Source organism: Oncorhynchus mykiss, chromosome 28 (assembly GCF_057628025.1).
Source record: "Oncorhynchus mykiss isolate SJ-2025 chromosome 28, ASM5762802v1, whole genome shotgun sequence".
Taxonomy (NCBI): Eukaryota; Metazoa; Chordata; class Actinopteri; order Salmoniformes; family Salmonidae; genus Oncorhynchus; species Oncorhynchus mykiss.
The window spans coordinates 36,293,877-36,315,275 of NC_143049.1; the positions used below are offsets into that span (position 1 = coordinate 36,293,877).

General features: G+C 41.4%; 13 non-coding genes across 13 annotated transcripts; all 13 read left to right on the forward strand.

Moving 5' to 3' along the window:
* Window positions 1–715: 715 nt before the first annotated feature.
* On the forward strand, window positions 716–788 carry trnak-uuu (transfer RNA lysine (anticodon UUU)). The gene has a single exon. It is a non-coding gene; the product is annotated as a tRNA-Lys (tRNA).
* A 1,475-nt stretch (window positions 789–2,263) lies between these two features.
* On the forward strand, window positions 2,264–2,336 carry trnak-uuu (transfer RNA lysine (anticodon UUU)). Its single transcript has one exon. It is a non-coding gene; the product is annotated as a tRNA-Lys (tRNA).
* A 1,475-nt stretch (window positions 2,337–3,811) lies between these two features.
* trnak-uuu (transfer RNA lysine (anticodon UUU)) lies at window positions 3,812–3,884 on the forward strand. The gene has a single exon. It is a non-coding gene; the product is annotated as a tRNA-Lys (tRNA).
* Window positions 3,885–5,370: 1,486 nt separating this feature from the next.
* trnak-uuu (transfer RNA lysine (anticodon UUU)) lies at window positions 5,371–5,443 on the forward strand. The gene has a single exon. It is a non-coding gene; the product is annotated as a tRNA-Lys (tRNA).
* Window positions 5,444–6,929: 1,486 nt separating this feature from the next.
* trnak-uuu (transfer RNA lysine (anticodon UUU)) lies at window positions 6,930–7,002 on the forward strand. Its single transcript has one exon. It is a non-coding gene; the product is annotated as a tRNA-Lys (tRNA).
* A 1,486-nt stretch (window positions 7,003–8,488) lies between these two features.
* On the forward strand, window positions 8,489–8,561 carry trnak-uuu (transfer RNA lysine (anticodon UUU)). The gene has a single exon. It is a non-coding gene; the product is annotated as a tRNA-Lys (tRNA).
* Window positions 8,562–10,047: 1,486 nt separating this feature from the next.
* trnak-uuu (transfer RNA lysine (anticodon UUU)) lies at window positions 10,048–10,120 on the forward strand. The gene has a single exon. It is a non-coding gene; the product is annotated as a tRNA-Lys (tRNA).
* Window positions 10,121–11,606: 1,486 nt separating this feature from the next.
* trnak-uuu (transfer RNA lysine (anticodon UUU)) lies at window positions 11,607–11,679 on the forward strand. Its single transcript has one exon. It is a non-coding gene; the product is annotated as a tRNA-Lys (tRNA).
* A 1,486-nt stretch (window positions 11,680–13,165) lies between these two features.
* Window positions 13,166–13,238, forward strand: trnak-uuu (transfer RNA lysine (anticodon UUU)). The gene has a single exon. It is a non-coding gene; the product is annotated as a tRNA-Lys (tRNA).
* Window positions 13,239–14,724: 1,486 nt separating this feature from the next.
* On the forward strand, window positions 14,725–14,797 carry trnak-uuu (transfer RNA lysine (anticodon UUU)). Its single transcript has one exon. It is a non-coding gene; the product is annotated as a tRNA-Lys (tRNA).
* A 1,486-nt stretch (window positions 14,798–16,283) lies between these two features.
* trnak-uuu (transfer RNA lysine (anticodon UUU)) lies at window positions 16,284–16,356 on the forward strand. The gene has a single exon. It is a non-coding gene; the product is annotated as a tRNA-Lys (tRNA).
* Window positions 16,357–17,842: 1,486 nt separating this feature from the next.
* Window positions 17,843–17,915, forward strand: trnak-uuu (transfer RNA lysine (anticodon UUU)). The gene has a single exon. It is a non-coding gene; the product is annotated as a tRNA-Lys (tRNA).
* A 3,045-nt stretch (window positions 17,916–20,960) lies between these two features.
* trnak-uuu (transfer RNA lysine (anticodon UUU)) lies at window positions 20,961–21,033 on the forward strand. Its single transcript has one exon. It is a non-coding gene; the product is annotated as a tRNA-Lys (tRNA).
* Window positions 21,034–21,399: the final 366 nt, after the last annotated feature.

Below are 21,399 nucleotides of genomic sequence, written 5' to 3' on the forward strand. Positions count from 1 at the left end.
TCCTAACCCATTAGAAACTCAATAGGCATTCAATTGAAAACTACCCACATCAAAAAAAATCCCACCTCCTGGATAACTTTTCTTCAGGTTTTTGCCTGCCATATCAGTTCTGTTATACTCAGAGACATTATTTTAACAGTTTTGGAAACTGTAGAGTGTGTTCTATCCAAATCTACCATTTATATGCATATCCTAGTTTCTGGGCCTGAGTAACAGGCAGTTTACTTTGGGAACGTTTCTCATCCAGGCATCAAAAAACTGCCCCCAAGCATACATTAAACTCCCTGTTCGAAGACTGACAATCACATGATTTCATTTAAGATTTTGCAGTGTGACAGGTTTTTGTGGGAGACAATTTTCATCAAAAGCAGCATTGGTTTGTTCGTTTCTGTGCGAGATTAGTACTGTAAAGCCACATTGGTACTTGTGCTGATTCACTGAGTAAAGGCGGCAGAGATTGCACACATAAAAACCATGACCACGACGTGAGTTGAACACGCAACCTTCTGATCTGGAGTCAGACGCGCTACCATTGCGCAACGAGGTCATTGACATTTAACATCTTTGGAGAGGATGCCTAGTTCAGATTTTAATGAGTGTATAATTTGGAATGGAGGCCTGGTTCTCTGGGGAAATGAACCATCTGACAATGCCACCACCATCAGCACGTGCCTCTGCCCGGCAGGTTAAGTGTCTAACAATAAGCAGTTGCAGAGCCCAGATAGCTCAGTCGGTAGAGCATCAGACTTTTAATCTGAGGGTCCAGGGTTCAAGTCCCTGTTTGGGCGTTGCTTTAATGTTTACCTTTTCTGGCGTAGGTGTTCTGCTAGCAACCCACCTCGACAACATCCGGTGAAATTGCAGAGCGCCAAATTCAAAATATAGAAATAGTCAATATAAACATTCACAAAAATACAAGTGCTATACATCGGCTTAAAGATGAACTTCTTGTTAATCCAGCCGCTTTGTCACATTTCAAATAGGATTTACTGCGAAAGCCTACCATGCGATTATCTGAGGACAGCGCCCCACTTACAAAAACATATTCCAACCAAGTAGACGAGTCACAAAAGTCATAAATAGCGATAAAATGAATCACTTACCTTTGAACATCTTCATCTGGTTGCAGTCACAAGAGTCCCAGCTCCACAATAAAGGTTTGTTTTGTTCGAGAAAGTCCCTCTTTATATCCCAAAAACTCTGTTTTGTTGGCGCATTGTGTTCAGTAATACAATGGCTCAAAGGAGGTCAAAACATGCAGACGAATACATCCTAATAGTACCGGCAAAGTTTGTTGAAACATGTCAAACGATGTTCATAATTAATCCTCACGTTGTCAATTGTCTAAATAATACATTTTCAACCGGACAATTGCGTATTCAATAGAAATGAAAAACAACGAAGGGCGCGCACTCTGTCACGCGCGCAAACCAGTACTGCATGCTTCCTCAGTCCACTGACAGCAAGGTCTCATTCTTCTTCATTTTTCAGAAAACAAGTCTAAACCAATGTCTAAAGACTGTTGACATCTAGTGGTAGCCATAGGAACTGCAATCTGGATCCTAACCCATTAGAAACTCAATAGGCATTCAATTGAAAACTACCCACATCAAAAAAATCCCACCTCCTGGATAACTTTTCTTCAGGTTTTTGCCTGCCATATCAGTTCTGTTATACTCAGAGACATTATTTTAACAGTTTTGGAAACTGTAGAGTGTGTTCTATCCAAATCTACCATTTATATGCATATCCTAGTTTCTGGGCCTGAGTAACAGGCAGTTTACTTTGGGAACGTTTCTCATCCAGGCATCAAAAAACTGCCCCCAAGCATACATTAAACTCCCTGTTCGAAGACTGACAATCACATGATTTCATTTAAGATTTTGCAGTGTGACAGGTTTTTGTGGGAGACAATTTTCATCAAAAGCAGCATTGGTTTGTTCGTTTCTGTGCGAGATTAGTACTGTAAAGCCACATTGGTACTTGTGCTGATTCACTGAGTAAAGGCGGCAGAGATTGCACACATAAAAACCATGACCACGACGTGAGTTGAACACGCAACCTTCTGATCTGGAGTCAGACGCGCCACGAGGTCATTGAGATTTAACATCTTTGGAGAGGATGCCTAGTTCAGATTTTAATGAGTGTATAATTTGGAATGGAGGCCTGATTCTCTGGGGAAATGAACCATCTGACAATGCCACCACCATCAGCACGTGCCTCTGCCCGGCAGGTTAAGTGTCTAAAAATAAGCAGATGCAGAGCCCAGATAGCTCAGTCGGTAGAGCATCAGACTTTTAATCTGAGGGTCCAGGGTTCAAGTCCCTGTTTGGGCGTTGCTTTAATGTTTACCTTTTCTGGCGTAGGTGTTCTGCTAGCAACCCACCTCGACAACATCCGGTGAAATTGCAGAGCGCCAAATTCAAAATATAGAAATAGTCAATATAAACATTCACAAAAATACAAGTGCTATACATCGGCTTAAAGATGAACTTCTTGTTAATCCAGCCGCTTTGTCACATTTCAAATAGGATTTACTGCGAAAGCCTACCATGCGATTATCTGAGGACAGCGCCCCACTTACAAAAACATATTCCAACCAAGTAGACGAGTCACAAAAGTCATAAATAGCGATAAAATGAATCACTTACCTTTGAACATCTTCATCTGGTTGCAGTCACAAGAGTCCCAGCTCCACAATAAAGGTTTGTTTTGTTCGAGAAAGTCCCTCTTTATATCCCAAAAACTCTGTTTTGTTGGCGCATTGTGTTCAGTAATACAATGGCTCAAAGGAGGTCAAAACATGCAGACGAATACATCCTAATAGTACCGGCAAAGTTTGTTGAAACATGTCAAACGATGTTCATAATTAATCCTCACGTTGTCAATTGTCTAAATAATACATTTTCAACCGGACAATTGCGTATTCAATAGAAATGAAAAACAACGAAGGGCGCGCACTCTGTCACGCGCGCAAACCAGTACTGCATGCTTCCTCAGTCCACTGACAGCAAGGTCTCATTCTTCTTCATTTTTCAGAAAACAAGTCTAAACCAATGTCTAAAGACTGTTGACATCTAGTGGTAGCCATAGGAACTGCAATCTGGATCCTAACCCATTAGAAACTCAATAGGCATTCAATTGAAAACTACCCACATCAAAAAAATCCCACCTCCTGGATAACTTTTCTTCAGGTTTTTGCCTGCCATATCAGTTCTGTTATACTCAGAGACATTATTTTAACAGTTTTGGAAACTGTAGAGTGTGTTCTATCCAAATCTACCATTTATATGCATATCCTAGTTTCTGGGCCTGAGTAACAGGCAGTTTACTTTGGGAACGTTTCTCATCCAGGCATCAAAAAACTGCCCCCAAGCATACATTAAACTCCCTGTTCGAAGACTGACAATCACATGATTTCATTTAAGATTTTGCAGTGTGACAGGTTTTTGTGGGAGACAATTTTCATCAAAAGCAGCATTGGTTTGTTCGTTTCTGTGCGAGATTAGTACTGTAAAGCCACATTGGTACTTGTGCTGATTCACTGAGTAAAGGCGGCAGAGATTGCACACATAAAAACCATGACCACGACGTGAGTTGAACACGCAACCTTCTGATCTGGAGTCAGACGCGCCACGAGGTCATTGAGATTTAACATCTTTGGAGAGGATGCCTAGTTCAGATTTTAATGAGTGTATAATTTGGAATGGAGGCCTGATTCTCTGGGGAAATGAACCATCTGACAATGCCACCACCATCAGCACGTGCCTCTGCCCGGCAGGTTAAGTGTCTAAAAATAAGCAGATGCAGAGCCCAGATAGCTCAGTCGGTAGAGCATCAGACTTTTAATCTGAGGGTCCAGGGTTCAAGTCCCTGTTTGGGCGTTGCTTTAATGTTTACCTTTTCTGGCGTAGGTGTTCTGCTAGCAACCCACCTCGACAACATCCGGTGAAATTGCAGAGCGCCAAATTCAAAATATAGAAATAGTCAATATAAACATTCACAAAAATACAAGTGCTATACATCGGCTTAAAGATGAACTTCTTGTTAATCCAGCCGCTTTGTCACATTTCAAATAGGATTTACTGCGAAAGCCTACCATGCGATTATCTGAGGACAGCGCCCCACTTACAAAAACATATTCCAACCAAGTAGACGAGTCACAAAAGTCATAAATAGCGATAAAATGAATCACTTACCTTTGAACATCTTCATCTGGTTGCAGTCACAAGAGTCCCAGCTCCACAATAAAGGTTTGTTTTGTTCGAGAAAGTCCCTCTTTATATCCCAAAAACTCTGTTTTGTTGGCGCATTGTGTTCAGTAATACAATGGCTCAAAGGAGGTCAAAACATGCAGACGAATACATCCTAATAGTACCGGCAAAGTTTGTTGAAACATGTCAAACGATGTTCATAATTAATCCTCACGTTGTCAATTGTCTAAATAATACATTTTCAACCGGACAATTGCGTATTCAATAGAAATGAAAAACAACGAAGGGCGCGCACTCTGTCACGCGCGCAAACCAGTACTGCATGCTTCCTCAGTCCACTGACAGCAAGGTCTCATTCTTCTTCATTTTTCAGAAAACAAGTCTAAACCAATGTCTAAAGACTGTTGACATCTAGTGGTAGCCATAGGAACTGCAATCTGGATCCTAACCCATTAGAAACTCAATAGGCATTCAATTGAAAACTACCCACATCAAAAAAATCCCACCTCCTGGATAACTTTTCTTCAGGTTTTTGCCTGCCATATCAGTTCTGTTATACTCAGAGACATTATTTTAACAGTTTTGGAAACTGTAGAGTGTGTTCTATCCACATCTACCATGTATATGCATATCCTAGTTTCTGGGCCTGAGTAACAGGCAGTTTACTTTGGGAACGTTTCTCATCCAGGCATCAAAAAACTGCCCCCAAGCATACATTAAACTCCCTGTTCGAAGACTGACAATCACATGATTTCATTTAAGATTTTGCAGTGTGACAGGTTTTTGTGAGAGACAATTTTCATCAAAAGCAGCATCGGTTTGTTCGTTTCTGTGCGAGATTAGTACTGTAACGCCACATTGGTACTTGTGCTGATTCACTGAGTAAAGGCGGCAGAGATTGCACACATAAAAACCATGACCACGACGTGAGTTGAACACGCAACCTTCTGATCTGGAGTCAGACGCGCTACCATTGCGCAACGAGGTCATTGACATTTAACATCTTTGGAGAGGATGCCTAGTTCAGATTTTAATGAGTGTATAATTTGGAATGGAGGCCTGGTTCTCTGGGGAAATGAACCATCTGACAATGCCACCACCATCAGCACGTGCCTCTGCCCGGCAGGTTAAGTGTCTAACAATAAGCAGATGCAGAGCCCAGATAGCTCAGTCGGTAGAGCATCAGACTTTTAATCTGAGGGTCCAGGGTTCAAGTCCCTGTTTGGGCGTTGCTTTAATGTTTACCTTTTCTGGCGTAGGTGTTCTGCTAGCAACCCACCTCGACAACATCCGGTGAAATTGCAGAGCGCCAAATTCAAAATATAGAAATAGTCAATATAAACATTCACAAAAATACAAGTGCTATACATCGGCTTAAAGATGAACTTCTTGTTAATCCAGCCGCTTTGTCACATTTCAAATAGGATTTACTGCGAAAGCCTACCATGCGATTATCTGAGGACAGCGCCCCACTTACAAAAACATATTCCAACCAAGTAGACGAGTCACAAAAGTCATAAATAGCGATAAAATGAATCACTTACCTTTGAACATCTTCATCTGGTTGCAGTCACAAGAGTCCCAGCTCCACAATAAAGGTTTGTTTTGTTCGAGAAAGTCCCTCTTTATATCCCAAAAACTCTGTTTTGTTGGCGCATTGTGTTCAGTAATACAATGGCTCAAAGGAGGTCAAAACATGCAGACGAATACATCCTAATAGTACCGGCAAAGTTTGTTGAAACATGTCAAACGATGTTCATAATTAATCCTCACGTTGTCAATTGTCTAAATAATACATTTTCAACCGGACAATTGCGTATTCAATAGAAATGAAAAACAACGAAGGGCGCGCACTCTGTCACGCGCGCAAACCAGTACTGCATGCTTCCTCAGTCCACTGACAGCAAGGTCTCATTCTTCTTCATTTTTCAGAAAACAAGTCTAAACCAATGTCTAAAGACTGTTGACATCTAGTGGTAGCCATAGGAACTGCAATCTGGATCCTAACCCATTAGAAACTCAATAGGCATTCAATTGAAAACTACCCACATCAAAAAAATCCCACCTCCTGGATAACTTTTCTTCAGGTTTTTGCCTGCCATATCAGTTCTGTTATACTCAGAGACATTATTTTAACAGTTCTGGAAACTGTAGAGTGTGTTCTATCCAAATCTACCATTTATATGCATATCCTAGTTTCTGGGCCTGAGTAACAGGCAGTTTACTTTGGGAACGTTTCTCATCCAGGCATCAAAAAACTGCCCCCAAGCATACATTAAACTCCCTGTTCGAAGACTGACAATCACATGATTTCATTTAAGATTTTGCAGTGTGACAGGTTTTTGTGAGAGACAATTTTCATCAAAAGCAGCATCGGTTTGTTCGTTTCTGTGCGAGATTAGTACTGTAACGCCACATTGGTACTTGTGCTGATTCACTGAGTAAAGGCGGCAGAGATTGCACACATAAAAACCATGACCACGACGTGAGTTGAACACGCAACCTTCTGATCTGGAGTCAGACACGCTACCATTGCGCAACGAGGTCATTGACATTTAACATCTTTGGAGAGGATGCCTAGTTCAGATTTTAATGAGTGTATAATTTGGAATGGAGGCCTGGTTCTCTGGGGAAATGAACCATCTGACAATGCCACCACCATCAGCACGTGCCTCTGCCCGGCAGGTTAAGTGTCTAACAATAAGCAGATGCAGAGCCCAGATAGCTCAGTCGGTAGAGCATCAGACTTTTAATCTGAGGGTCCAGGGTTCAAGTCCCTGTTTGGGCGTTGCTTTAATGTTTACCTTTTCTGGCGTAGGTGTTCTGCTAGCAACCCACCTCGACAACATCCGGTGAAATTGCAGAGCGCCAAATTCAAAATATAGAAATAGTCAATATAAACATTCACAAAAATACAAGTGCTATACATCGGCTTAAAGATGAACTTCTTGTTAATCCAGCCGCTTTGTCACATTTCAAATAGGATTTACTGCGAAAGCCTACCATGCGATTATCTGAGGACAGCGCCCCACTTACAAAAACATATTCCAACCAAGTAGACGAGTCACAAAAGTCATAAATAGCGATAAAATGAATCACTTACCTTTGAACATCTTCATCTGGTTGCAGTCACAAGAGTCCCAGCTCCACAATAAAGGTTTGTTTTGTTCGAGAAAGTCCCTCTTTATATCCCAAAAACTCTGTTTTGTTGGCGCATTGTGTTCAGTAATACAATGGCTCAAAGGAGGTCAAAACATGCAGACGAATACATCCTAATAGTACCGGCAAAGTTTGTTGAAACATGTCAAACGATGTTCATAATTAATCCTCACGTTGTCAATTGTCTAAATAATACATTTTCAACCGGACAATTGCGTATTCAATAGAAATGAAAAACAACGAAGGGCGCGCACTCTGTCACGCGCGCAAACCAGTACTGCATGCTTCCTCAGTCCACTGACAGCAAGGTCTCATTCTTCTTCATTTTTCAGAAAACAAGTCTAAACCAATGTCTAAAGACTGTTGACATCTAGTGGTAGCCATAGGAACTGCAATCTGGATCCTAACCCATTAGAAACTCAATAGGCATTCAATTGAAAACTACCCACATCAAAAAAATCCCACCTCCTGGATAACTTTTCTTCAGGTTTTTGCCTGCCATATCAGTTCTGTTATACTCAGAGACATTATTTTAACAGTTTTGGAAACTGTAGAGTGTGTTCTATCCAAATCTACCATTTATATGCATATCCTAGTTTCTGGGCCTGAGTAACAGGCAGTTTACTTTGGGAACGTTTCTCATCCAGGCATCAAAAAACTGCCCCCAAGCATACATTAAACTCCCTGTTCGAAGACTGACAATCACATGATTTCATTTAAGATTTTGCAGTGTGACAGGTTTTTGTGAGAGACAATTTTCATCAAAAGCAGCATCGGTTTGTTCGTTTCTGTGCGAGATTAGTACTGTAACGCCACATTGGTACTTGTGCTGATTCACTGAGTAAAGGCGGCAGAGATTGCACACATAAAAACCATGACCACGACGTGAGTTGAACACGCAACCTTCTGATCTGGAGTCAGACGCGCTACCATTGCGCAACGAGGTCATTGACATTTAACATCTTTGGAGAGGATGCCTAGTTCAGATTTTAATGAGTGTATAATTTGGAATGGAGGCCTGGTTCTCTGGGGAAATGAACCATCTGACAATGCCACCACCATCAGCACGTGCCTCTGCCCGGCAGGTTAAGTGTCTAACAATAAGCAGATGCAGAGCCCAGATAGCTCAGTCGGTAGAGCATCAGACTTTTAATCTGAGGGTCCAGGGTTCAAGTCCCTGTTTGGGCGTTGCTTTAATGTTTACCTTTTCTGGCGTAGGTGTTCTGCTAGCAACCCACCTCGACAACATCCGGTGAAATTGCAGAGCGCCAAATTCAAAATATAGAAATAGTCAATATAAACATTCACAAAAATACAAGTGCTATACATCGGCTTAAAGATGAACTTCTTGTTAATCCAGCCGCTTTGTCACATTTCAAATAGGATTTACTGCGAAAGCCTACCATGCGATTATCTGAGGACAGCGCCCCACTTACAAAAACATATTCCAACCAAGTAGACGAGTCACAAAAGTCATAAATAGCGATAAAATGAATCACTTACCTTTGAACATCTTCATCTGGTTGCAGTCACAAGAGTCCCAGCTCCACAATAAAGGTTTGTTTTGTTCGAGAAAGTCCCTCTTTATATCCCAAAAACTCTGTTTTGTTGGCGCATTGTGTTCAGTAATACAATGGCTCAAAGGAGGTCAAAACATGCAGACGAATACATCCTAATAGTACCGGCAAAGTTTGTTGAAACATGTCAAACGATGTTCATAATTAATCCTCACGTTGTCAATTGTCTAAATAATACATTTTCAACCGGACAATTGCGTATTCAATAGAAATGAAAAACAACGAAGGGCGCGCACTCTGTCACGCGCGCAAACCAGTACTGCATGCTTCCTCAGTCCACTGACAGCAAGGTCTCATTCTTCTTCATTTTTCAGAAAACAAGTCTAAACCAATGTCTAAAGACTGTTGACATCTAGTGGTAGCCATAGGAACTGCAATCTGGATCCTAACCCATTAGAAACTCAATAGGCATTCAATTGAAAACTACCCACATCAAAAAAATCCCACCTCCTGGATAACTTTTCTTCAGGTTTTTGCCTGCCATATCAGTTCTGTTATACTCAGAGACATTATTTTAACAGTTTTGGAAACTGTAGAGTGTGTTCTATCCAAATCTACCATTTATATGCATATCCTAGTTTCTGGGCCTGAGTAACAGGCAGTTTACTTTGGGAACGTTTCTCATCCAGGCATCAAAAAACTGCCCCCAAGCATACATTAAACTCCCTGTTCGAAGACTGACAATCACATGATTTCATTTAAGATTTTGCAGTGTGACAGGTTTTTGTGAGAGACAATTTTCATCAAAAGCAGCATCGGTTTGTTCGTTTCTGTGCGAGATTAGTACTGTAACGCCACATTGGTACTTGTGCTGATTCACTGAGTAAAGGCGGCAGAGATTGCACACATAAAAACCATGACCACGACGTGAGTTGAACACGCAACCTTCTGATCTGGAGTCAGACGCGCTACCATTGCGCAACGAGGTCATTGACATTTAACATCTTTGGAGAGGATGCCTAGTTCAGATTTTAATGAGTGTATAATTTGGAATGGAGGCCTGGTTCTCTGGGGAAATGAACCATCTGACAATGCCACCACCATCAGCACGTGCCTCTGCCCGGCAGGTTAAGTGTCTAACAATAAGCAGATGCAGAGCCCAGATAGCTCAGTCGGTAGAGCATCAGACTTTTAATCTGAGGGTCCAGGGTTCAAGTCCCTGTTTGGGCGTTGCTTTAATGTTTACCTTTTCTGGCGTAGGTGTTCTGCTAGCAACCCACCTCGACAACATCCGGTGAAATTGCAGAGCGCCAAATTCAAAATATAGAAATAGTCAATATAAACATTCACAAAAATACAAGTGCTATACATCGGCTTAAAGATGAACTTCTTGTTAATCCAGCCGCTTTGTCACATTTCAAATAGGATTTACTGCGAAAGCCTACCATGCGATTATCTGAGGACAGCGCCCCACTTACAAAAACATATTCCAACCAAGTAGACGAGTCACAAAAGTCATAAATAGCGATAAAATGAATCACTTACCTTTGAACATCTTCATCTGGTTGCAGTCACAAGAGTCCCAGCTCCACAATAAAGGTTTGTTTTGTTCGAGAAAGTCCCTCTTTATATCCCAAAAACTCTGTTTTGTTGGCGCATTGTGTTCAGTAATACAATGGCTCAAAGGAGGTCAAAACATGCAGACGAATACATCCTAATAGTACCGGCAAAGTTTGTTGAAACATGTCAAACGATGTTCATAATTAATCCTCACGTTGTCAATTGTCTTAATAATACATTTTCAACCGGACAATTGCGTATTCAATAGAAATGAAAAACAACGAAGGGCGCGCACTCTGTCACGCGCGCAAACCAGTACTGCATGCTTCCTCAGTCCACTGACAGCAAGGTCTCATTCTTCTTCATTTTTCAGAAAACAAGTCTAAACCAATGTCTAAAGACTGTTGACATCTAGTGGTAGCCATAGGAACTGCAATCTGGATCCTAACCCATTAGAAACTCAATAGGCATTCAATTGAAAACTACCCACATCAAAAAAATCCCACCTCCTGGATAACTTTTCTTCAGGTTTTTGCCTGCCATATCAGTTCTGTTATACTCAGAGACATTATTTTAACAGTTTTGGAAACTGTAGAGTGTGTTCTATCCAAATCTACCATTTATATGCATATCCTAGTTTCTGGGCCTGAGTAACAGGCAGTTTACTTTGGGAACGTTTCTCATCCAGGCATCAAAAAACTGCCCCCAAGCATACATTAAACTCCCTGTTCGAAGACTGACAATCACATGATTTCATTTAAGATTTTGCAGTGTGACAGGTTTTTGTGAGAGACAATTTTCATCAAAAGCAGCATCGGTTTGTTCGTTTCTGTGCGAGATTAGTACTGTAACGCCACATTGGTACTTGTGCTGATTCACTGAGTAAAGGCGGCAGAGATTGCACACATAAAAACCATGACCACGACGTGAGTTGAACACGCAACCTTCTGATCTGGAGTCAGACACGCTACCATTGCGCAACGAGGTCATTGACATTTAACATCTTTGGAGAGGATGCCTAGTTCAGATTTTAATGAGTGTATAATTTGGAATGGAGGCCTGGTTCTCTGGGGAAATGAACCATCTGACAATGCCACCACCATCAGCACGTGCCTCTGCCCGGCAGGTTAAGTGTCTAACAATAAGCAGATGCAGAGCCCAGATAGCTCAGTCGGTAGAGCATCAGACTTTTAATCTGAGGGTCCAGGGTTCAAGTCCCTGTTTGGGCGTTGCTTTAATGTTTACCTTTTCTGGCGTAGGTGTTCTGCTAGCAACCCACCTCGACAACATCCGGTGAAATTGCAGAGCGCCAAATTCAAAATATAGAAATAGTCAATATAAACATTCACAAAAATACAAGTGCTATACATCGGCTTAAAGATGAACTTCTTGTTAATCCAGCCGCTTTGTCACATTTCAAATAGGATTTACTGCGAAAGCCTACCATGCGATTATCTGAGGACAGCGCCCCACTTACAAAAACATATTCCAACCAAGTAGACGAGTCACAAAAGTCATAAATAGCGATAAAATGAATCACTTACCTTTGAACATCTTCATCTGGTTGCAGTCACAAGAGTCCCAGCTCCACAATAAAGGTTTGTTTTGTTCGAGAAAGTCCCTCTTTATATCCCAAAAACTCTGTTTTGTTGGCGCATTGTGTTCAGTAATACAATGGCTCAAAGGAGGTCAAAACATGCAGACGAATACATCCTAATAGTACCGGCAAAGTTTGTTGAAACATGTCAAACGATGTTCATAATTAATCCTCACGTTGTCAATTGTCTAAATAATACATTTTCAACCGGACAATTGCGTATTCAATAGAAATGAAAAACAACGAAGGGCGCGCACTCTGTCACGCGCGCAAACCAGTACTGCATGCTTCCTCAGTCCACTGACAGCAAGGTCTCATTCTTCTTCATTTTTCAGAAAACAAGTCTAAACCAATGTCTAAAGACTGTTGACATCTAGTGGTAGCCATAGGAACTGCAATCTGGATCCTAACCCATTAGAAACTCAATAGGCATTCAATTGAAAACTACCCACATCAAAAAAATCCCACCTCCTGGATAACTTTTCTTCAGGTTTTTGCCTGCCATATCAGTTCTGTTATACTCAGAGACATTATTTTAACAGTTTTGGAAACTGTAGAGTGTGTTCTATCCAAATCTACCATTTATATGCATATCCTAGTTTCTGGGCCTGAGTAACAGGCAGTTTACTTTGGGAACGTTTCTCATCCAGGCATCAAAAAACTGCCCCCAAGCATACATTAAACTCCCTGTTCGAAGACTGACAATCACATGATTTCATTTAAGATTTTGCAGTGTGACAGGTTTTTGTGAGAGACAATTTTCATCAAAAGCAGCATCGGTTTGTTCGTTTCTGTGCGAGATTAGTACTGTAACGCCACATTGGTACTTGTGCTGATTCACTGAGTAAAGGCGGCAGAGATTGCACACATAAAAACCATGACCACGACGTGAGTTGAACACGCAACCTTCTGATCTGGAGTCAGACGCGCTACCATTGCGCAACGAGGTCATTGACATTTAACATCTTTGGAGAGGATGCCTAGTTCAGATTTTAATGAGTGTATAATTTGGAATGGAGGCCTGGTTCTCTGGGGAAATGAACCATCTGACAATGCCACCACCATCAGCACGTGCCTCTGCCCGGCAGGTTAAGTGTCTAACAATAAGCAGATGCAGAGCCCAGATAGCTCAGTCGGTAGAGCATCAGACTTTTAATCTGAGGGTCCAGGGTTCAAGTCCCTGTTTGGGCGTTGCTTTAATGTTTACCTTTTCTGGCGTAGGTGTTCTGCTAGCAACCCACCTCGACAACATCCGGTGAAATTGCAGAGCGCCAAATTCAAAATATAGAAATAGTCAATATAAACATTCACAAAAATACAAGTGCTATACATCGGCTTAAAGATGAACTTCTTGTTAATCCAGCCGCTTTGTCACATTTCAAATAGGATTTACTGCGAAAGCCTACCATGCGATTATCTGAGGACAGCGCCCCACTTACAAAAACATATTCCAACCAAGTAGACGAGTCACAAAAGTCATAAATAGCGATAAAATGAATCACTTACCTTTGAACATCTTCATCTGGTTGCAGTCACAAGAGTCCCAGCTCCACAATAAAGGTTTGTTTTGTTCGAGAAAGTCCCTCTTTATATCCCAAAAACTCTGTTTTGTTGGCGCATTGTGTTCAGTAATACAATGGCTCAAAGGAGGTCAAAACATGCAGACGAATACATCCTAATAGTACCGGCAAAGTTTGTTGAAACATGTCAAACGATGTTCATAATTAATCCTCACGTTGTCAATTGTCTAAATAATACATTTTCAACCGGACAATTGCGTATTCAATAGAAATGAAAAACAACGAAGGGCGCGCACTCTGTCACGCGCGCAAACCAGTACTGCATGCTTCCTCAGTCCACTGACAGCAAGGTCTCATTCTTCTTCATTTTTCAGAAAACAAGTCTAAACCAATGTCTAAAGACTGTTGACATCTAGTGGTAGCCATAGGAACTGCAATCTGGATCCTAACCCATTAGAAACTCAATAGGCATTCAATTGAAAACTACCCACATCAAAAAAATCCCACCTCCTGGATAACTTTTCTTCAGGTTTTTGCCTGCCATATCAGTTCTGTTATACTCAGAGACATTATTTTAACAGTTTTGGAAACTGTAGAGTGTGTTCTATCCAAATCTACCATTTATATGCATATCCTAGTTTCTGGGCCTGAGTAACAGGCAGTTTACTTTGGGAACGTTTCTCATCCAGGCATCAAAAAACTGCCCCCAAGCATACATTAAACTCCCTGTTCGAAGACTGACAATCACATGATTTCATTTAAGATTTTGCAGTGTGACAGGTTTTTGTGAGAGACAATTTTCATCAAAAGCAGCATCGGTTTGTTCGTTTCTGTGCGAGATTAGTACTGTAACGCCACATTGGTACTTGTGCTGATTCACTGAGTAAAGGCGGCAGAGATTGCACACATAAAAACCATGACCACGACGTGAGTTGAACACGCAACCTTCTGATCTGGAGTCAGACGCGCTACCATTGCGCAACGAGGTCATTGACATTTAACATCTTTGGAGAGGATGCCTAGTTCAGATTTTAATGAGTGTATAATTTGGAATGGAGGCCTGGTTCTCTGGGGAAATGAACCATCTGACAATGCCACCACCATCAGCACGTGCCTCTGCCCGGCAGGTTAAGTGTCTAACAATAAGCAGATGCAGAGCCCAGATAGCTCAGTCGGTAGAGCATCAGACTTTTAATCTGAGGGTCCAGGGTTCAAGTCCCTGTTTGGGCGTTGCTTTAATGTTTACCTTTTCTGGCGTAGGTGTTCTGCTAGCAACCCACCTCGACAACATCCGGTGAAATTGCAGAGCGCCAAATTCAAAATATAGAAATAGTCAATATAAACATTCACAAAAATACAAGTGCTATACATCGGCTTAAAGATGAACTTCTTGTTAATCCAGCCGCTTTGTCACATTTCAAATAGGATTTACTGCGAAAGCCTACCATGCGATTATCTGAGGACAGCGCCCCACTTACAAAAACATATTCCAACCAAGTAGACGAGTCACAAAAGTCATAAATAGCGATAAAATGAATCACTTACCTTTGAACATCTTCATCTGGTTGCAGTCACAAGAGTCCCAGCTCCACAATAAAGGTTTGTTTTGTTCGAGAAAGTCCCTCTTTATATCCCAAAAACTCTGTTTTGTTGGCGCATTGTGTTCAGTAATACAATGGCTCAAAGGAGGTCAAAACATGCAGACGAATACATCCTAATAGTACCGGCAAAGTTTGTTGAAACATGTCAAACGATGTTCATAATTAATCCTCACGTTGTCAATTGTCTAAATAATACATTTTCAACCGGACAATTGCGTATTCAATAGAAATGAAAAACAACGAAGGGCGCGCACTCTGTCACGCGCGCAAACCAGTACTGCATGCTTCCTCAGTCCACTGACAGCAAGGTCTCATTCTTCTTCATTTTTCAGAAAACAAGTCTAAACCAATGTCTAAAGACTGTTGACATCTAGTGGTAGCCATAGGAACTGCAATCTGGATCCTAACCCATTAGAAACTCAATAGGCATTCAATTGAAAACTACCCACATCAAAAAAATCCCACCTCCTGGATAACTTTTCTTCAGGTTTTTGCCTGCCATATCAGTTCTGTTATACTCAGAGACATTATTTTAACAGTTTTGGAAACTGTAGAGTGTGTTCTATCCAAATCTACCATTTATATGCATATCCTAGTTTCTGGGCCTGAGTAACAGGCAGTTTACTTTGGGAACGTTTCTCATCCAGGCATCAAAAAACTGCCCCCAAGCATACATTAAACTCCCTGTTCGAAGACTGACAATCACATGATTTCATTTAAGATTTTGCAGTGTGACAGGTTTTTGTGAGAGACAATTTTCATCAAAAGCAGCATCGGTTTGTTCGTTTCTGTGCGAGATTAGTACTGTAACGCCACATTGGTACTTGTGCTGATTCACTGAGTAAAGGCGGCAGAGATTGCACACATAAAAACCATGACCACGACGTGAGTTGAACACGCAACCTTCTGATCTGGAGTCAGACGCGCTACCATTGCGCAACGAGGTCATTGACATTTAACATCTTTGGAGAGGATGCCTAGTTCAGATTTTAATGAGTGTATAATTTGGAATGGAGGCCTGGTTCTCTGGGGAAATGAACCATCTGACAATGCCACCACCATCAGCACGTGCCTCTGCCCGGCAGGTTAAGTGTCTAACAATAAGCAGATGCAGAGCCCAGATAGCTCAGTCGGTAGAGCATCAGACTTTTAATCTGAGGGTCCAGGGTTCAAGTCCCTGTTTGGGCGTTGCTTTAATGTTTACCTTTTCTGGCGTAGGTGTTCTGCTAGCAACCCACCTCGACAACATCCGGTGAAATTGCAGAGCGCCAAATTCAAAATATAGAAATAGTCAATATAAACATTCACAAAAATACAAGTGCTATACATCGGCTTAAAGATGAACTTCTTGTTAATCCAGCCGCTTTGTCACATTTCAAATAGGATTTACTGCGAAAGCCTACCATGCGATTATCTGAGGACAGCGCCCCACTTACAAAAACATATTCCAACCAAGTAGACGAGTCACAAAAGTCATAAATAGCGATAAAATGAATCACTTACCTTTGAACATCTTCATCTGGTTGCAGTCACAAGAGTCCCAGCTCCACAATAAAGGTTTGTTTTGTTCGAGAAAGTCCCTCTTTATATCCCAAAAACTCTGTTTTGTTGGCGCATTGTGTTCAGTAATACAATGGCTCAAAGGAGGTCAAAACATGCAGACGAATACATCCTAATAGTACCGGCAAAGTTTGTTGAAACATGTCAAACGATGTTCATAATTAATCCTCACGTTGTCAATTGTCTTAATAATACATTTTCAACCGGACAATTGCGTATTCAATAGAAATGAAAAACAACGAAGGGCGCGCACTCTGTCACGCGCGCAAACCAGTACTGCATGCTTCCTCAGTCCACTGACAGCAAGGTCTCATTCTTCTTCATTTTTCAGAAAACAAGTCTAAACCAATGTCTAAAGACTGTTGACATCTAGTGGTAGCCATAGGAACTGCAATCTGGATCCTAACCCATTAGAAACTCAATAGGCATTCAATTGAAAACTACCCACATCAAAAAAATCCCACCTCCTGGATAACTTTTCTTCAGGTTTTTGCCTGCCATATCAGTTCTGTTATACTCAGAGACATTATTTTAACAGTTTTGGAAACTGTAGAGTGTGTTCTATCCAAATCTACCATTTATATGCATATCCTAGTTTCTGGGCCTGAGTAACAGGCAGTTTACTTTGGGAACGTTTCTCATCCAGGCATCAAAAAACTGCCCCCAAGCATACATTAAACTCCCTGTTCGAAGACTGACAATCACATGATTTCATTTAAGATTTTGCAGTGTGACAGGTTTTTGTGAGAGACAATTTTCATCAAAAGCAGCATCGGTTTGTTCGTTTCTGTGCGAGATTAGTACTGTAACGCCACATTGGTACTTGTGCTGATTCACTGAGTAAAGGCGGCAGAGATTGCACACATAAAAACCATGACCACGACGTGAGTTGAACACGCAACCTTCTGATCTGGAGTCAGACGCGCTACCATTGCGCAACGAGGTCATTGACATTTAACATCTTTGGAGAGGATGCCTAGTTCAGATTTTAATGAGTGTATAATTTGGAATGGAGGCCTGGTTCTCTGGGGAAATGAACCATCTGACAATGCCACCACCATCAGCACGTGCCTCTGCCCGGCAGGTTAAGTGTCTAACAATAAGCAGATGCAGAGCCCAGATAGCTCAGTCGGTAGAGCATCAGACTTTTAATCTGAGGGTCCAGGGTTCAAGTCCCTGTTTGGGCGTTGCTTTAATGTTTACCTTTTCTGGCGTAGGTGTTCTGCTAGCAACCCACCTCGACAACATCCGGTGAAATTGCAGAGCGCCAAATTCAAAATATAGAAATAGTCAATATAAACATTCACAAAAATACAAGTGCTATACATCGGCTTAAAGATGAACTTCTTGTTAATCCAGCCGCTTTGTCACATTTCAAATAGGATTTACTGCGAAAGCCTACCATGCGATTATCTGAGGACAGCGCCCCACTTACAAAAACATATTCCAACCAAGTAGACGAGTCACAAAAGTCATAAATAGCGATAAAATGAATCACTTACCTTTGAACATCTTCATCTGGTTGCAGTCACAAGAGTCCCAGCTCCACAATAAAGGTTTGTTTTGTTCGAGAAAGTCCCTCTTTATATCCCAAAAACTCTGTTTTGTTGGCGCATTGTGTTCAGTAATACAATGGCTCAAAGGAGGTCAAAACATGCAGACGAATACATCCTAATAGTACCGGCAAAGTTTGTTGAAACATGTCAAACGATGTTCATAATTAATCCTCACGTTGTCAATTGTCTAAATAATACATTTTCAACCGGACAATTGCGTATTCAATAGAAATGAAAAACAACGAAGGGCGCGCACTCTGTCACGCGCGCAAACCAGTACTGCATGCTTCCTCAGTCCACTGACAGCAAGGTCTCATTCTTCTTCATTTTTCAGAAAACAAGTCTAAACCAATGTCTAAAGACTGTTGACATCTAGTGGTAGCCATAGGAACTGCAATCTGGATCCTAACCCATTAGAAACTCAATAGGCATTCAATTGAAAACTACCCACATCAAAAAAATCCCACCTCCTGGATAACTTTTCTTCAGGTTTTTGCCTGCCATATCAGTTATGTTATACTCAGAGACATTATTTTAACAGTTTTGGAAACTGTAGAGTGTGTTCTATCCAAATCTACCATTTATATGCATATCCTAGTTTCTGGGCCTGAGTAACAGGCAGTTTACTTTGGGAACGTTTCTCATCCAGGCATCAAAAAACTGCCCCCAAGCATACATTAAACTCCCTGTTCGAAGACTGACAATCACATGATTTCATTTAAGATTTTGCAGTGTGACAGGTTTTTGTGAGAGACAATTTTCATCAAAAGCAGCATCGGTTTGTTCGTTTCTGTGCGAGATTAGTACTGTAACGCCACATTGGTACTTGTGCTGATTCACTGAGTAAAGGCGGCAGAGATTGCACACATAAAAACCATGACCACGACGTGAGTTGAACACGCAACCTTCTGATCTGGAGTCAGACGCGCTACCATTGCGCAACGAGGTCATTGACATTTTGACATCTTTGGAGAGGATGCCTAGTTCAGATTTTAATGAGTGTATAATTTGGAATGGAGGCCTGGTTCTCTGGGGAAATGAACCATCTGACAATGCCACCACCATCAGCACGTGCCTCTGCCGGCAGGTTAAGTGTCTGAAAATAAGCAGATGCAGAGCCCAGATAGCTCAGTCGGTAGAGCATCAGACTTTTAATCTGAGGGTCCAGGGTTCAAGTCCCTGTTTGGGTGTTGCTTTAATGTTTACCTTTTCTGGCGTAGGTGTTCTGCTAGCAACCCACCTCGACAACATCCGGTGAAATTGCAGAGCGCCAAATTCAAAATATAGAAATAGTCAATATAAACATTCACAAAAATACAAGTGCTATACATCGGCTTAAAGATGAACTTCTTGTTAATCCAGCCGCTTTGTCACATTTCAAATAGGATTTACTGCGAAAGCCTACCATGCGATTATCTGAGGACAGCGCCCCACTTACAAAAACATATTCCAACCAAGTAGACGAGTCACAAAAGTCATAAATAGCGATAAAATGAATCACTTACCTTTGAACATCTTCATCTGGTTGCAGTCACAAGAGTCCCAGCTCCACAATAAAGGTTTGTTTTGTTCGAGAAAGTCCCTCTTTATATCCCAAAAACTCTGTTTTGTTGGCGCATTGTGTTCAGTAATACAATGGCTCAAAGGAGGTCAAAACATGCAGACGAATACATCCTAATAGTACCGGCAAAGTTTGTTGAAACATGTCAAACGATGTTCATAATTAATCCTCACGTTGTCAATTGTCTAAATAATACATTTTCAACCGGACAATTGCGTATTCAATAGAAATGAAAAACAACGAAGGGCGCGCACTCTGTCACGCGCGCAAACCAGTACTGCATGCTTCCTCAGTCCACTGACAGCAAGGTCTCATTCTTCTTCATTTTTCAGAAAACAAGTCTAAACCAATGTCTAAAGACTGTTGACATCTAGTGGTAGCCATAGGAACTGCAATCTGGATCCTAACCCATTAGAAACTCAATAGGCATTCAATTGAAAACTACCCACATCAAAAAAATCCCACCTCCTGGATAACTTTTCTTCAGGTTTTTGCCTGCCATATCAGTTCTGTTATACTCAGAGACATTATTTTAACAGTTTTGGAAACTGTAGAGTGTGTTCTATCCAAATCTACCATTTATATGCATATCCTAGTTTCTGGGCCTGAGTAACAGGCAGTTTACTTTGGGAACGTTTCTCATCCAGGCATCAAAAAACTGCCCCCAAGCATACATTAAACTCCCTGTTCGAAGACTGACAATCACATGATTTCATTTAAGATTTTGCAGTGTGACAGGTTTTTGTGAGAGACAATTTTCATCAAAAGCAGCATCGGTTTGTTCGTTTCTGTGCGAGATTAGTACTGTAACGCCACATTGGTACTTGTGCTGATTCACTGAGTAAAGGCGGCAGAGATTGCACACATAAAAACCATGACCACGACGTGAGTTGAACACGCAACCTTCTGATCTGGAGTCAGACGCGCTACCATTGCGCAACAAGGTCATTGACATTTAACATCTTTGGAGAGGATGCCTAGTTCAGATTTTAATGAGTGTATAATTTGGAATGGAGGCCTGGTTCTCTGGGGAAATGAACCATCTGACAATGCCACCACCATCAGCACGTGCCTCTGCCCGGCAGGTTAAGTGTCTAACAATAAGCAGATGCAGAGCCCAGATAGCTCAGTCGGTAGAGCATCAGACTTTTAATCTGAGGGTCCAGGGTTCAAGTCCCTGTTTGGGCGTTGCTTTAATGTTTACCTTTTCTGGCGTAGGTGTTCTGCTAGCAACCCACCTCGACAACATCCGGTGAAATTGCAGAGCGCCAAATTCAAAATATAGAAATAGTCAATATAAACATTCACAAAAATACAAGTGCTATACATCGGCTTAAAGATGAACTTCTTGTTAATCCAGCCGCTTTGTCACATTTCAAATAGGATTTACTGCGAAAGCCTACCATGCGATTATCTGAGGACAGCGCCCCACTTACAAAAACATATTCCAACCAAGTAGACGAGTCACAAAAGTCATAAATAGCGATAAAATGAATCACTTACCTTTGAACATCTTCATCTGGTTGCAGTCACAAGAGTCCCAGCTCCACAATA